We start from the raw sequence: 17,931 nt of genomic DNA on the forward strand, positions 1-17,931 counted from the left end.
TGGTACTTCGACCTTTAAAACTTCGAAGTTGCTGTGGGGGGGAATTTGCTTAATGAAGTGCTGCCTATGCACAACAGCACTTCATTAGTAAACTCCCACACCCTAATTACCATCCTTCCTTCGAAAGAAGGCGGTAGTGTAGACAAGCTGTTCTGTCTGAAATCTGGCAGTGTTGCTCCAGTGTGAATGCTTTTTGTTTAACGTTTCAGCCAAAACAATTCTGTCACTTGTACAGTCGGGGAGTCACAGAGTTTAAGGTCAGAAGGGCATCTACTCTGACTGCCCATAGATCAGTCACCAATTCCACAAGAGATTAGACATGAACAAACGGACGCACAGATGCACAAACTCTGTGATATTACTTCAAGTGTTCAGTCCTTCCTGTTTCACAAGGTTAAATATCCACGGACACTCCAAAACCCTACCTATATGTATTGCAGCAATCTATAGACCAGCTCCACATGGCAGGAGCTGGAGAAGCAGTGCAGCATCCATCCCCGGAGCCTAGGCACTGTGCACAGGGAATAGCTCGGGGGCAGCTAGGAGGAGTGTTATAAGCAACAGATAGTTCAGGGTATAGGGAAGGTCATCTACTGCAAGGGTGGGCAATATTTTTGATGGGGGGGCACTCCAATATTTGATAAGTGGTCGAAGGCCGCACTTTTCTATGGAGTGGGTGCAGGGTCTGGGATGGATGTTGGGTGCAGAAGGGAGCTTGGGATAGGGGACTGGGGTGCAGGAGAGGATGTCAGCTCTAGAAGGGAATTTGGGTGAAGGAGGGGGATGTGACCTGGGGCAGAGGATAGGGGTGCATGGTCCAGGAGAGAATTCTGCCCTGAGCGGGGGTGTGAGGGGAGATGCAGGGTCTGGGAGGGAGTTGTGATCTGTGGTGGGGGAGGAGGGGATGAAGGAAGGGGGTGTAGAGGATTTGGGTTGTGACCTGGGTCGGGGTTGAGGTGTGGGAGGGGTGGGGTGTCAGGTGCTGATTCTGGGCGGGGACACTTACCTTAAGTGGCTCCTGGCTGGTAGCCCGATGAGACCCTGGGACCGGCTTCCTGCCTGTGGCGCCCCCGCATGCCACTCAATGAGGCCAGCTGCTGGGGCCAGGTGTCTCTGCAATGAACGTAATGGGGGAGGAGGGGAACTGTCCCGTTCTGGGTCACAGCACTGCAGTTTTCCCCCTCCCAAGTGCCCCATGGGTTCCAGGCTTCAGTTACCCACTTCTGGTTTTAGCCCCATGGTGACATCAAGACTCAGGGTTCTAGAATTCAGCCCAGCAGCTCCCAGATCTTTAACCTCACGGGGAACACTGGGCCTGAAGGCTCCAACCCCCCTGGAAAAGGCTCACAGCCTCCTGGGTACCACCAACTGAGAACCACTGCTCTAAATGTCAAGCCTAACAACCATGACTAAGAGTGCTCTAGCTCTTTGCAATTAATTACAGGAAACAGAGAACACCTGTATCTGCAACCTCAGTCTCACTTCGATCTGTTTACTGTAAAATATTGCGCACTCAGTTTTTTTTATTATGCTAGAAATACATCAGATACAATTAGCCTAACAAGTGTTCTGTTTTGTTTGAAAATAAACAAAAATCCACAAATTTTACATTTTTATTGATTGCTAACACAGAATGGTCTTCTATCACAGTGTTTCTTAAACTCTGTTCTGAGGAAAACTGGTGTCCTGTGAACAACTAGCAGGTGTGCCATGAGCGTGTGACACTTTTTTGATATCATACACTGATGGTCTATATTTTCTGTTATTAAAAACCAGATACAATTTTACTTCTTCATTGCCATGATACCTGATTAAATTACTTCATTTTGTTTTTGCTGTACCAGTTGCTGTTTGGGCTTTTGTCAGTCTAACAACCTTTTTTTTCTTTTAAAAGAAAATTTTCACAGCTATTCCACAAAAAATATTATTGTTTGGTGTTCTGGGGTCTCAGAAAGTTTAGGCAGCAATGCTCTATTAACACAAAAACACTCTGTGTAATACACTGGCTCTCACCCAGGAAAACTGGTTTGTCAGGGAGAAGTAAAAGGAAAGAAACCATCTTAAGGCACCAAAGGATTCAGGATCCATGGCCAGAGTTACTGAGCATCAAAAGAGATGCAGTAAGTGTATGTCTACACAGCACCTTTATTTCAAAATAAGCTATTCTGGAAAAGCTGATTAGAAAAACATATCAAAGTAATAGTAATGCTGCTACACAAAAAAATTCATTTCAAAATTGCAGTGTCTACACACAGAGGCTGTTTCTACACAGGCCACTTCCTTCAGAAGTGGCATGCTAATACACGGAGCAAAAGATGGTAATGAGGTGCGGATGCAAATTCCCCCCACCTCATTAGCATAATGCCACATGATTTGGAGACTGGAAGACTGTTCTTCTGGACTCCAAAACGCCATGTAGAAGCGCGGCCCCGGGGAGACTTCCGGAAGAAAATTTTTTGGGAAGAAGGGGCCTCCGGAAGAAGCACATCCTTCCAGAAACCCCCCCCGACGCCTGCGCTTCTACACGGCGTTTTGGAATTCCGAAGAATGGTCTTCCGGACTCCAAATCACGTGACATTATGCTAATGAGGTGGGGGGAATTTGCGTCCGCGCCTCATTAGCATCTTTCGCTCTGTGTATTAGCATGCCACTTCTGAAGGAAGTGGCCTGTGTAGAAACGGCCCTAGAGCCTATTTTGAAACAAAGCCACTGGAAGTACTATGGCTTATTTCAAAATAGGTGCTATTACCTGTCTCAAAGACACATATTTCAAAATAGCTATTTTGAAAGAGGAGTCATTTCTCGTAGAATGAGTTTTACCTATTTTGAAACCAGCCAACCACTATTTCAAAATTATTTTGAAATAGCAGCTGCATTGTGTAAAGGATAGGATAGTTATTTTGAAATAACTTTGCTGTGTAGACCTACCTTAAGACAGGGGCTAGCAACCTTTGGTAGATGGGCCATCAGAGTAACTCACTGATGGGCCACAAGACACTATGTTTACACTGACCACCCGCAAAAGGTGGTTTATGTACACATACTACTGATGAAGTGGCGAACCAAATAATCAATTAGATGAAATATTCCTGGGATACAGTACTGTCAGCTGGGGGGATGTGATGGGTGGCTCAGGGAGCATTCATGAAATCTAGTTGGGGGTGTGGGCTCTCCAGATGGTTGTGCAGAGTGATAACCGCACCCAGAGAGGTTTCCTTTTGGTCACCAGCAAGGCATTGTGAGAGACAGAGCAGGCTGGAGAGAGTTAAGGGGGCTCAGCGTTCCCAGGCTGCACCCGAGGGATCCCAACACAATAGTTACTAACAGCATACACTTTTTAGCATCCCATATTTGTGGGACTAGAATTTCACTTGTTTACATCTGATACTCTGGCATGATACCTTTTAGATATACAAAATAATGAGTAATGAGTGTGTCATGCCTGAAACAAATTACACCATGGTGGGTCTTCTTAGCAGTTGGCATTGCGAGGCTCTTCAAATCATAGCAGCAGCATTGGAGAAGAATTCCACGTAGTTTTCCCTTTAAGCTTTCTAGAATATTCTAAAATCATAATGCAACAAAATATGTAGCATATACAGAATAAATGATAATATGCGCTTTGCTACTCAAGAGTATGTAGCCATCCCAAACTCATGACATTAACATTTGCATACTAAAGCAGCCTATCATCTATTCAATTTCAGATACATATTCATCGCATATAAACACGCTATATTTACTAGACCACTAGTACTGACACACACTTGTAGCAGATTTTCCTTTTTGATAGGAAACATTATCCTTTACTTTTCAAAAACGTAAAACTAAAAACTGAAACGAGTTCAAGCTGACAAAGCGCTTCAGTTTTTCCTGTTGGTTTGATGCAGACAGATACATACAGAATAAGAAGAGGTCAAAAATGTACATCTTTTAAAAGTTTCAAGGTGGTATTTACCTTTTCTTTTATTCTTTTTGCAAATATAATCTAGAATTTGATTTTGGCCTCACACTTTATATCTAATGAGGGGCAACATCAATTACAAGTAGGCATGCATCATCTACTGTATATTAGAGAATTTGTGTATCTGTGTCTGCGCGTCTGAATCTGTTTGTTCACAAACATCTCCTAAATGTTAACAGCTAGGACCATCAAATTTTGAATGCAGATCCTTCTTATCAGAACCTGAAGCAAGGTCAGGGTTTGGTTGTGCCAGGACAACAGGATGTGCCTGGAATGCGAATGTTTCACATCCAACAGAAAGGGAGGTCTGGTAGCAGGGACAGTTATACTGCAGAATGACCACAGGGGGGCAGAAAGCACAGGGGACAGTTGTGCTCCAGAATGACCATAAGGAAGCAGCCAACAAGCATGCCCTCAAGCGTCCCGGACAGCTGCAGAGCAGCTACTGGCTGGGCAGCGCAGCCCCCCGCTGCCCCAGTCCAGACCTGGAGAGCAGATGCCCCCACCTTGGCCTGAGCCCCCCTTCACACACCTCCCAAACCCATCCTCACTTCTGCACCCCCTCCTCCTGCCCTGAGCCCCCTCACCTCTGAACCCCTTGCCCCGACTCCTGCACCTCACCTGCTGTCCTGACTCTTGCACATCCACTCCCTCAGCTCCTGCCCAAAAGGACCCATGCAGTGCGGGCTAAGTCTTCTAGTTGTCTACATTTTGTTTCTTCTGCAATTTTACGAGCTACTGTTCTTAAGTACGCTACCATCTACTATATATTTGAGAGAGTCTGTCTGTTCATGAATGCACCTTAAACGCTAAGAGCTAGGACCACCAAGTTTGGCATGCAGCCTCCTCATCTCCTAACAAAGTAGCACGGGGGTTTGTTGTGCCAGGACAATGGGATGTACCTAGAATGGGAGTGCTTCGTAAAACCATACAGACAAGAGACAGAATCACTAGGTAGGTGCAAGGGGCTGGCTGTGGGCATACTGCCCCTGCCTCCTGTCTGGGACTGCCCCAGCCATCCACACCCAGGTGCCCTTTAAAGAGGACAGTGGGGAGAGTGAAGTCTCCCAGTTTCATACAAGGATATTGCTGTGCTGTTTCCCTTCATCAGGGAATGAGGGGAAGTTTTGGGGGGGGAGGGAACAGATGAGCTGTGTGCTTAGCTCTCATTCCCTGTCCTTTGAAAAATACAGTCATGTAAGTAAAACATTCATTTTCCTTATAGTTAAAAAAATAATTGAGTTAAAGACCCGAATGACGCTCAGTAAATGTGCTGGTACTAAATACTAAGATGACTTTGGGCACACTGATTGGCAGTTATGGTGCCACAAAATTTCCAGCTGCTACAACACAGAAGACACAATGGTTATGGTTCTGCACTACAGATGCAATAGAGTATCTGGTTACATGACTAAACGATAAGGATCTGCTTATCGGTTACTCACAGCCTCCTCCCCCACAAGTAAATAGGCAGTGGCTGGCTCAGCCTCTATCCTTGCTTGTACCAGGATCAGGCAGTTTCTCCTGCTGCTGCTCTACATTTAAACGGCTGAGCTGTACGCAGGCTGGCTCAGCTTCCGTCCCTCTCCCCAACCTTGCATTCTGCATTTAACAGGCTTAGCCGGCACATAGCCTGGCTCAGCTTCTGTGTCCCCTCTCCCATGACCCCATCTTCCACTCTGCAGTTAAAAGGCTGAAATTTAAAACTTAAATGCAGAGCAGGAGCTGTGGGGGGTGTCAGTTAACTGAGTAACTGACAGAAATTTTGGCAGTTACCAGATTTCTCACACTTCAACATCCAACACCAGCAGCTGGCACCAGACCACTGACTTAGACTTGTGGGATTCAGCTCGCGGAGCGATAGTTTTGATATTTGGGGTTGGGCGGGAGCCTGAGCCCTGGGACACTGCAACAGGGGAGGGCCCCAGGACTCAGGCTCAGAACTAAGTCCAAATGTCTACAGTGACATTTTATAGCTCAATAGCCTGAGCCCCAAAGGCCCCAGTCAGCTGACCCAGGCCAGCCCAAAGGTGTTTTATAGCCGTGCAGACATACCTGCAGAGACAGAATCATCAGTAGCTTGGGTGACACTTTGTGTTTGGTTCCATGAGTTCCAACCTCACCTCTACTCATGCAGTTTATGCTTGTATCAGGGAGCATAAAATTTGGTTTAAATCACATATTATTTTTCTTTTAAAAAGTAAATGTGTTCAAAATTACATTAGAAACAATGACCACTCAGGCTGAGGCTGCATAAAAAAGCATATACCACATCAATGGGCCTGCAAAATGACAAATTTTAATCATATACAGAACAAGGGGAAATATATTTAACTTCTGAGGTCAACTTGAGCATCACAAAGGCCATAATGTCATGGGCTGCATGAAGTTAAGCATCCTGTTATTTTCAGCTTTTACAATGGAGTCCATGCCGATAGTCATATTTTCTCAGTTTCTGCTGTGCAGAAAATCTTTTGCCTCAATTTCTTTTTAATTTCACTTTAGCTAGCAGGTGCAGAGAGATGATGTTCCTCATTTGGACTAGTTGGTTGAAAACTGAGAGTCTGACTGGGAGCTGAGAAAGCAGGATGTGCTTGTTTTTCCTCTTCCAATCTATGAGTAAGCACCAGGAGGATGAAATATATTGTTCTTAAAAACTAGCGAAGGACATGGGGCCAAATTTTCCAAGGTATTTAGGCACATTGAAAAGATGCAGATTGCTACCGGCTGGCATTTGCAAAACCACTCCATGCAAAGAAGGTACACGAGTCCAAAGGGAGTGCTGCCCACACCCAGCTTTTAGAACAACACATTGTTAGAGAGTAACTTTGGGCAAAACCTGAGCTGGCACTGTGATACTCCATGGCGGTACACAGGGTGGTGTGGCACCTGACTAGCACTTGCCCTTACCAAGAAGGGGGCTTGTCTGTACCTTCCGTTTCTAGAGGTCAGCTAGCTCCCTGATTTCATCAGCCACAGGTAACCCAAGTCCTCCCCGACAAGGTCTCACAGTTCCTGCTGCTCCTCCATGGGTAATAATATGCACAGTCCAAACCTATGAGTTCTCAGAGCATCTCTGGAGTCCCCACTCCTCTCGACACGCACACACATCTGCTCACGGTGGGTCAGGGGCTGGGAGACGAATGTGGCAATTGCCCCCGGGCCTGGCCTTTCAACGGGGACCAGAGCTCCAGCTGCTACCGCTGCTGCTTTGGCGGTGGTGTCGGCTAGAGCCCTGGGCCCTTTTAAAACACCACAGCAGCACTGCTCCTGCTGCCCACAGCTGTGAGGGAGTTGGGGGGTGGGTACGAAGGGATGGGCCAGCTCTGTGGAACAGGTGGTACTGAGGGCTGACTGCCCTGGGCCTGGCCCCTTCTGCTTTGGGCCCTGCCCCTCCTGGGATGCCGAGCTCCCCACACCCCATCTTGCGCCAGAGCGCACAGCAGCTGTCAGTGCTGCTGCACACCCAGTATTTACAGAAGCAGTATTCCCAAAGGGACAACAGTGCACCCCAGCTTACCTTCAGACATTAGGATCACTGCTCTGCTTAACTCACAGCGTTTAGATTTATGCATTAGTGTTGTAGCCGCGTTGGTTCCCAGGATGTCAGACACAAAAGGTGTGTGAAAATATCTTTTACTGGACCAACTTGTGTTGTGAGAGAGACAAATCTGAAACCTTACAAAGAGCCCATCTCTGACAAGCTTGTTCCCATCAACAACCTAAAACAGTCCAGTAAAATATATCACTTCACCCACCTTGCCTCTTTGAGTAGTTTTTGCTAAAATCAAATCTAAGTTCTTTTAGCACAGAATAGAGATTCAAATAGAGTACTTTCCGCTTAAAAACAATGTCTGGCTCCCAGCAAAATATTACTATTATACAGAAGTTTACAGTGTGTGACAGGCATTGTTTTCAGGAGGAGACACAGAAAAATGCGTAGAGAAGTATGTTTGGACACAACAGAAAATGTGAAACTGTTCATTAATTCTTCATTGCTATCAGTACTAAAGAAGAAAACCAGACATAGTACATAGTAGTGATAGATACCCTGTATAGTGTACGACAATGTTTTGAACAAACTTAGGAAACCTCAGCTTGCTAAAAGCCACAAGGACTGCAGCAGCACATAATTCTACAAAGGAAAAACACTTCAAACACACCAAGAACTTACATTACACTTACAGTGTAATGTCTCTGTCTACTGAATAGTTCTGCACTTGCACTTAATGTTCTTTATATGCCACACCAATTAAAGCAGCACAAGGTTTCATCAATAAATAAGGTTTGAGGAAAAAAATGTATCCAGTGTGGTCTGCTTCCTACAGGTTGCTATCTCCACCCTGTATACCCTTTTCAATTTTGTGTGTGTATTCTCGCAATTGTTCTCAAAGCCACAGCTGTCACATATTCTGTGTAAAACATCCACCACACCTAGCTGCCCTGCGAGGGAAGGCTCTGCAAGTTCGTCACCTGACACGCTATCCTCATCTGCCTGTCAGTACCTGCACTACCGTGTCCGGAAGTTTGGCATCAGAAAACTCACCTTCCATTTCCGGCTAACTGCCAAACTCAATAATGGCCACAGATTCCTCTAACGTTACATTTTCAGGAACATACGTGTTGGCCATCTCACCAATGTTTACCAGGTCATGCTTTGCTACTGTTGATGCAAACCCTTCCCTTCTGAAGCAGATTAGAACAGTCTGTAGGGAAACAAGACAATGGCCCACGACTCTTTAGCAGGATGAAGTGCATCAGAGGGTTTTCAGAGGTCAGGGGTGTGGGTGAGGGGTTGGAGGTGGCAACATTTAAGATGCATAGGTGTAAGTCAGCCTCCAGGAAGGCAACGATGCACACATTAAGAGGAGGGCAGCAGTGATCCTTGAAGATTGCATAGACAATAAAAACCCAAAATAGAAGCAACACAACTTTACCTAAAAATTACCCTAACCAAATACAAAGGCACATGCAACTGATTAATATAGGTTAAGTTACATAAGAAAGGCCATATTACACTAGACCAATGGCCATCCAACACTATATTCCAGGGGTTCCCAACCTCTCCAGTAACATGGCACGCTTCAGTGAGAAACAATTCCGGGGCACACCCACTTGTTTTCAGCTGAATCAATTGCTCATAGACGTCACATTTATTTACATGTACCATGGTTACAGCCTTGCTAGAATCAGAGAGGCAGCCGAGTTAGTCTGTATCTTCAAAACCAACAAGAAGTCCTCTCTTACTAGAGAGGGTTGCAATGTAATAGTGCATACAAGCTAAACATGCATCAAATGGGGTGTCAAGTAATGGCGCAATCACAGAAATGTTTAACTACTCAGTGTGGGAAGGTGGCTCCAGAGAGCAGGCTCCCCTCTCTGCCCAATAGGCTCCCGCCCTCCACCCCCTCTTGCCACAGCAGGAAGGAGGCATGGGCTCCCAGCCAGCCCATTCCGCTGGGAAGCAGCATTTCAGCTGCCTCCTGGCGTGAAAAGTCTCCTGCAGGGTCAGCATTTCCCCTCGCACTGGCCCTCTGAAGAGTTGCCTTGGGGGGACATTAACCAACCCCATGCCAGCAGGGACTCAGGCAACAAGCCTGCCTGAGCCCCAGCTGGCACAGGGTTGCTCAATTTCTCCTCATAGCAGCTCTGCAAAGAGCTGTGGTGAGGGGAAACTGATGAAGTTTCACAGCATTTTGGACAGTTCTCATGGCACACTGGTTGAAAATAACTGCTATATCCTATCTTCTGGCAGTGAACAGTGCCTGATGCTTCAGAGGGCACGACCAGAACATGGCAATTTCAAGAGATCTAGCCCATCATCCAACCCCAACACAGTCTCTATTGGACAAGATGCTGCAGGGAGGGATCATAAACCAAAGAAATGTGGGAAGGGAGGAAAGACAAATGTGACATCAGCAGCACATGTTTAAACAACAAGCCATGCAGACTGTTTTTGTTAGATGGTTCCAGCAGCAGGAGATCTAGGGATGCTTGGACCATGGGGTTGCGTCCCTGCCCATCTTGGCTAACAGTCACTGATGGAGTGATAGTTCTTTTTTGAGTCCTATGAACAGCTTTTTATAATTGACGATGTGCCGACCTACTCCGGGTCCCGTGGGTGCGCGTGGGGTGTGATACAGCGGGGGGAGTCGGGTGGCCCAGGACTAACCACCCCACCTTTATAGCAGCCTGATATAGTGTAGCAGCAATATGTGATTTAGTGTATTTACTTTAAAACCTAGGTTTCCACAGTATTATGAGTACCAGGAACAATAACACTTCGATTGTGAACACCACAATGCCCTGTGGCTGTTCTAAGTCCCAATAATTCTCTATACAGACCCAGCTAGACTAGCTAGTGGTATTTACCAATAGTGATTTATTCATTTATTTGTAACTACAATTACTTAACACTTGTTATATATATAGATAGTTATTTATTTGGCATAAGCTAAATACTAGGTTATATATAACTATATATAATTACATGTGACTTACCAATAACATTCAATGCTCCCACATCTCACCAATAACTACGTTACAGCGGCCCTTTAAGTTAGAGATACGGCTTGGTTGGGACCTTTCGTGGTGGTGACGTCCGGGTGATCAGGCCGGGGTCTGCTGTCTGGACTGGAAGTTGCTAGCCTCCGCCTTGTGTCCAGGAGCCCACACCCTTATTCCTGCTAAATCACCTTTTATATTGTTTCTTACTTGGGGGTTCGATACCTGGCCAATTAAAGCGTTTGTTACCTAATTTGGGCTTTTTATCCTCCCGGCCTGTTAGAACATGTTACAAGATTTCCTCTGTCCTTGGTCTTTTTCTGAACCTCCCCTGAGACCCTCTGATGTTGTACAACCAAGATGTTCTCTTTGGGGGGGCTTCCAGCTACTAGCCCCAGCTGTTCTCTTTGGGGGCTTACTATCTGCTTGTCAGGATGTTCTCTTTGGGGACTCTCCAACTACTTGTCAACTTTCTGATTTCTTTCTCCTGGCCTGACTTCAGACCTTCCCGCCGCTGTATGATAGCATTCCAAGATGGAGTGTATGGTCATTCTGCCTTGCGAGTGAGGCCCGGCCACCAGGTGCTCGTGCTCCCACAATAATGGTACCAGGTCCATAGACAGAGCTGCAATAATTCAGCTAACGGCTACAAAATTCCAAAAAGCAACATAAACCTTACCAACGCTCTTAGCATTTTACACATATATATCCACATTCCATTACATTTACAGTCCTGGATCCTCTCTTGCATTGGTGAACTGGGTGAGAGGGTTTTGTATTATGACCCGCTTAGCTTGTACAGTACTAGTAAGACCAACAGACCCTGATTCTGACTGTACAATTAATCTCCCTTTGCTCCCATTGTTTTCTTTTTAGACTTAATGCAGCCACACCAAGTCTTAATACTGTCTTCAACACAGAGGGCACAGTCCCGGGGTAACTCACTCATTTCTCAAATCAAATGAGCCAAATTCCAATCTTCTGCACAATGAACTTTCTCTGGCTTTTGTTCTCAGTGCCTTGCTGTGGGCAAGGAATATGTCAGTGAGGGCTCAGCACTAACAGTATTAAACTGCAGCAGAATCTTAATCCTGGTTACATGCCTTCAACTCCAGCAATTCAACGAGGACGTGCCACAGCTTTTCCATGGCCCAGACTCCAAGGGCAGTTGAGCGCTCAGCTCCAGTTTTCACACCAAATGGGAGCCAACCAGCATCAGCCTCTGTCCTGAAAGCCCAGTCCTGGACTAAAGGGATCCCACCACTGTATCCTGGGATTTGTAATATGTCACAGCTATAACACAATACCCAGAAGTCAGTCTAAACAGTGTATCCCTGACAGGGTTCAGAGGCTCCTCAAATGGGGGCTATATGCTGAAAGAAGATCTTATCCAGAGGACAAATCAAAGGCCACCTTCTAAACATGAAGGAATCTCCACAGGCATGTTTTGGTTGCTTATAACTTTGCACGTGCACGCTGACAGCTTTCCACTGCCAAACAATCCCTCACTAGGCTGATCTGCTACTATTCTGAGCTCACATTTGGCCATGTTGAGTTTTTGATCCTCAGCTTTCTCCATTCCCTCCAATGCCGTGGGAAATACTACCGGCCTCCCTTTCACCCAGCACTATACCCCCTGTGAGTTGTTCTCAATTCTGCCATCAGTTTCTCTATCAAGTCACGGTCAAATCCAATCATTTTTCTTCCTGCAACAGTGACATTTCTTTTCTGTCCCAACAGCTGTATCACCCTCCCAGCCTTGAATCTCATCACCTCCTACCTTAACTACTGCCATCTCCTCTACTTTGGTCTTTTCATGCTAATCTTGTCTGACTTCAGTCTGTTCACAATGCTACCACTAAAATCAACCCAGTGCTTTTATTGTGAACCTTCAAACACGTCTCTGAACTGGTCTTCTTTCACATTCACAATATACACATCCCTCATCAAACGAGTACTCTACTTACGAGTACTCGCTAAAATGAGGGACACAGACACCTACCTTTGTTCACTAGACAAGTGAACTCCGCCTGCTAATACGAGCCTTCCCCACATCCCCGCAGACCCAACCTGTTACAGCCTGAAACCCCGCTAGCCCTGCAGACCCAACCTGCTGCAGTCTGAACCCCGCAGACCCAACCCGCCTCAGCCTGAAAGCCCACTGGCACCACAGAGCCAACCTGCAGCACTTTGAACCCTCAGCTGGCTCCATGACCCCAACCCTTCCCTGTGAACCCAACCCGCCTCCGCCTGAACCCCCCCGCCTCCCCTGTGAACCCAACCCGCTGCAGCCTGAACACCGCCCCTGCCGGCTCCATTGCTCCAACCCACCTCAGCCTGAATCCCCCTGCCCTCCCCGTGGACCCAACCCGCCAGAGCCTTAACCCCCCACCCCGCCCACCCCATGAATCCAACCGACCACCAGGTTTTAACCCTCCCTCCCACTCATGGCCTCAAACTGCCCCCAGCCTTTAACCATCCCTAACCCCCCCCCGCCCCCAACCCAAGGTTCACTTACCTTTCAAAAGCAGCACCACATGTTGCCAGTCCTTTGCTGAGTTACGAGCACTCAGAACGAATCACAGACTTTTACATGTATTTTAAGGGGAATTTAGTGTCCCTCTTACAAGGTTTCACCTACCAGCAGAAATTTGGGAACCAATCATGCTCCTATGGCAAGGCATGAGTGTACCTCTCTCTGCTTAGGCTATGAGGCCAATCTCACAAGTCCCTGTGTATCTGCCTCTCAAGTGTTTCTGTGCCTTCTTCCATACTACCTCTTAATAGTTGGGAAAACATCCCCAACTACCAAAGTCTGCCAAACTACTTCTTTCAAATCCTTCCCAAAAATCCCGCTATAAGTGAAGAGGAAGAAAGTTTAAACAAGCACCAAACCAAACATCTAACAAAAACAGCCTGCACAGCTTCTTGTTTGAACATGTGCTTCTAATGTCATATTTGCCTTTCCTCTCTTCCCACATTTCTTTGGTTTCTGATCCCTCTCTGCAGCATCTTGTCCAATATAGACCATACACTCTTCAGGATCCCTGTTTTTGAAGATCTGCAGCATATTTTCGGCCTACAAAGAGTTGTTATAATTTGTTAATAGCAAAATCCAACCTTACTCTTGGCACACAGCCACAAAGTGCTGCTTATGGGAAGGCTTTTTAAATAAAATTTTTAAAAAATTGTGCTCTCATCAAAATTGTATGTTCTCTACTTACCCTTTCACCTCTCTCTGTCACCAGTTATAGGAGTTATTGAGCTGTCAAAAAAATTCTTATATATTTCAATTTCCTCACTACTCGCTGAATTCATAGAATGAAATCAGTGTCTTATTTTCTGATTTACAACTATTACTGTGCTATGGTAATATATTTAATCTAATCAATATAAGGCTTTGATTTAATCAGTCAGAAAAAGATTGGTTACAATCAGAAAAAAAGTCTAAATTCAGCTCTTCATTTCAGAACGCTTTTGGCATCAGAACAAGGCTTTAGTATTCTGGTACACACATTTCACATTCTTCCAACCTTCTCCACCCCCATCCCATACCTGCTTCCTTAAAAAAGAAAAAAAAAAATTTGCTCCAAGTACACTGGTCATCAGCCAGTTCAATTGCCTCCCAGAGACAAGATAGGATATTAAGCCTACTAACACGAATCTGTCTGTTCTTTCCACATTTATACACTTTCATTTTCACCAATGACGCTTCCATTACTGACCTCTTAAGGACAGCTAATTATTATTTTTCCAGTTGGGAATTTCCCTCTCTACTGCAATATATGGAATCTATGGTTGCATTATTAATAAATAATTATACAGCGTAATTACAGTACTATTAAGAAATGGAAGTGTTCCAAAATAAGTTGATGTATTTTGGGGATAATTTTGTTTTCCAATATATCAAGTTCTCATTCATGTTCCAGTACTACAAATCACTTTCCCAAGCCACTCTCTTTTGTGGGTGGAATAGCCAATACTCAAATAATTCAAAGATAGTATGCTAAAAACATTTTTCCTAATATTGCATCTAAGTTCTCCATTTGCACTGTTTTATACTATTGCTTCTAGTGAAGCAAATTTGCAAAGCTTTGCCTTTCCTCTCTCCCCACATTTCGTTGGTTTATGATCTCTCCTCCTTGACGTGAATGCCATTTTAATATCTATAATCTGATGACACTTCTGCCTGCTTTCCTGCTCCCAAACCTATACATACAGTAATCCTCAAAGATACGCGAGGGTTGCGTTCCACGCAACCCTCGCATACACTGAAATTTGCATAACTTGGGGGTTTGGGCAGTGGTTTGGGATGTGCGGTGGGGGTTAAGCCTGAGATACATTAGGGTTGGAGGGGGCAGGGGGGTGGAGATGAGCTGGGTTCACAGGGGTTGGGTCTGGGGGTGCTCAGCAGTGGCTGGAGCCCCTCTGCCTGGCGGCACTCAGGGGAAGAGCTGGCTGCTGCCAGCTCTGTTCCTATTTGACAGGGGATCTCCTCCCCACTGCAGCTGCCTGGGGCTGGAGCTTCCAGGGTCCCCCTCCAATTGCGCTAATGTGAAATACACACGTCAAATGTGCATATCTCGAGGATGTACTGTAGTTAATATACAAATTAATTCCCAATACTGTTTGTTTACCCTAGGAATGGATCAGTTCTCATTTTAAAATGATGGAAGTATGGAGAATTGTACCTTGGTAAGAGGCTGATACCAGATACACTTCCCAGGTAATCAGAGAAGTAGGAGCAGATTGTAAGTGAACAAGCCACATGAGACAAATGCTAACGTAAGACAGAGCTTCTCAGAGTCACAGCATTTTCCCAAATATTTCCAGAAGCATTAGCTTTACTTGGACCTCTAATTTGATCAGAAAAATCAAAGAAATTATTTCAAGACCTACTCCCTTCCAGAGAAGACATCAAGTGTGGTGTAGAAAAGGATAAGTAATGCATTTTGAAGTCACATGCTGGTAATCTGTCCGGGAAGACAGATGCAAAGTAAGGGCTTGTCTACACAAAATTGCAGTCTGAACTCCAGAGTCATGATCTGCAAGCACTCTGAAATATTTTGCTCTAACTGCCCTAGATCCTGCTGGCATAAACTGAGTACATACTTGTAGCCAGACAAAATCTCCCCACTACAGACCAGCTTTTGCCTCCCCTCTAAGGTGCCTCAGAGCACACAGGGCACTGAACAGCAGTTAAACAGCACAGTCTTTGATGCCTTCCTAAAGGGGCCCAGATGTGCTGGCTCATCGTGACCCTGAGAAACAGAAAACACAGATAGAGGGCTAGCAGGCTAACCGTTAACGAAGGGCCTCAGAGAACTGCCCTTGGCTGGCATTAATGGAGTGATGCGCCCACACAGTTATCCCAGAAGAGAAATATCCGCCCTTGTAAAAGAATGTCCTGTACTCCCAAATTGCTTATCTCCTGTCTTACAAGTGCAAATTAAGTAAGAATTGCCCTTGTAAAAACTGGCGTCACAAAAGACAGACCAGTACAATCTGGCACCATAGATAAGAAAGAGAATACGCGACCCGGGGGTATAAAGATGGTCCCAGCAGCACTCTGACTCTGAGTGCATTCCCACCAACTACCTGCTGGTCGGGTCAGGTGATTGCCTCCCGAGGTCTGCAACTGGGGACACCCAACCTCGTATTCATCTTTCCGTGGAATTGAGTGACCGATCCTGGCTTGGCTACGCTGGTATTGAGAGATGCAAGCAGGGTAAGATGTACCCACATTAAGGTCTCCTTTTGGTGTACACAATTAAAGAATTAGAGCTCTATAGATAGATGTCATTGTATTAAGATGTTGTTGTATTGGATTTAAGAACAAAGGAGACAGAAGCGCTGCAACAACTACCGTGGAATCTCCCTCCTAAGCGTCACTGGTAAACTGTTCGCTCGCGTCATCCTTGGCAGACTCCGGAAGATTGTTGAGAGGGTGTACCCCAAATCACAGTGCGGATTCCGCGCAGAGAGGTCTACCGTTGACATGGTCTTCTCTCTAAGGCAGCTGCAGGAGACGTGCAGGGAGCAGAAAAAGCCACTCTACATAGCCTTCATCGACCCGACCAAGGCCTTTGACTTGGTCAGCAGGGATGGTCTGTTCAAACTGCTCCACAAGATAGGCTGTCCTCCACGGTTACTCAAGATGATCCAGTCGTTCCACGAAGACATGAGAGGAACCATCCAATATGATGGCGCATTATCAGATGCTTTCAGAATCAGGAGCAGCGTTAAACAAGGATGTGTGCTTGCTCCGACATTGTTCGGGATCTTCTTCGCACTCCTCCTGAAGCATGCCTTTGGATCTTCAACAGAGGGCATCTTGCTGCACACAAGATCTGATGGGAAACTGTTTAACCTTGCAAGGGTGAAAACTAAGTCTAAGATGCGAGAAGTCCTCATCAGAGACATGCTGTTCGCAGACGATGCTGTTGTAGTGTCTCACACAGAAGACCAGCTTCAAAAACTGCTGGATCAGTTCTCCAAAGCGTGCAAGGACTTCGGGCTTACCATCAGCCTAAAGAAGACAAACGTACTCGGTCTGGAGGTTGCTGAATCCCCATCAATCAGCACTGACAACTATATGTTAGAGGTCGTCCACGAGTTCGTTTACCTGGGGTCCACCATCACTGACACCCTGTCATTGGACATTGAGCTAAATAGGAGGATCAGAAAAGCGGCCACAACTCTGTCCAGACTCAGCAAGAGAGTGTGGAATAACAACAAGCTGTACACTCACACCAAAATGCAAGTCTACAGAGCCTGCATCCTCAGCACCCTCCTTTATGGCAGCGAGACTTGGACCCTGTATGCCCGCCAGGAAAAGAGGCTGAACGTCTTCCACTTGCGCTGCCTCAGGCGCATCCTTGGAATATCATGGAAGGACAGAGTGACCAACACCGCCGTCCTCGAGCAAGCTGGAATCCCGACCATGCACACCCTCCTCAGGCAGCGTCGGCTCTGCTGGCTTGGCCACGTCCACAGGATGAATCATAGAAGGATTCCAAAAGACATCCTGTATGGTGAGCTAGCCTCTGGCAAAAGACCTCCCGGACGCCCCCAGTCGCGCTACAAAGATGTCTGCAAGAGGAACCTCAGAGAGGTAGACATCGAGCTGGACAACTGGGAAGAACTAGCAGACGACCGCAGCAGGTGGAGGCAAGGGTTACACGAGGGCCTTCAGAAGGGCGAGATGAAGATCAGACAGCTAGCAAAGGAGAAGTGAGTGCACAGAAAGCATACTAAGGACTTGCCAGACACCCACCACATTTGCAAGAGATGCAGCAAGGACTGTCACTCTCGTGTGGGTCTTCATACTCACGATAGACGCTGTAAATGAAGTCCTCAATTGAAACTTTAAAGGGCGTGATCCATAGTCTATGCAGACTGAAGGATGCCTACTACTATTGGATTGTAACGTAACTTGTTAACACCTGTACTCTGCTAGCATA

At 46.1% G+C, this 17,931-nt stretch overlaps 1 protein-coding gene across 10 annotated transcripts in view; it reads right to left on the reverse strand.

Moving 5' to 3' along the window:
* Positions 1 to 17,931, reverse strand: part of AGPAT3 (1-acylglycerol-3-phosphate O-acyltransferase 3) — a 170,905-nt gene that overhangs the window by 81,667 nt on the left and 71,307 nt on the right. The window contains exon 1 of one of the 10 annotated variants that reach the window (XM_074995422.1): positions 8,511 to 8,624. The exons of the other annotated variants lie outside the window; for them this stretch is intronic. The gene's annotated coding sequence lies outside the window, so the exon portion shown is untranslated. Of the gene's footprint in view, positions 1 to 8,510; positions 8,625 to 17,931 lie in introns of those variants that run through there. 10 annotated transcript variants of the gene reach the window in all.

The sequence above is a fragment of the Carettochelys insculpta genome, chromosome 1, assembly GCF_033958435.1.
Source record: "Carettochelys insculpta isolate YL-2023 chromosome 1, ASM3395843v1, whole genome shotgun sequence".
Taxonomy (NCBI): Eukaryota; Metazoa; Chordata; order Testudines; family Carettochelyidae; genus Carettochelys; species Carettochelys insculpta.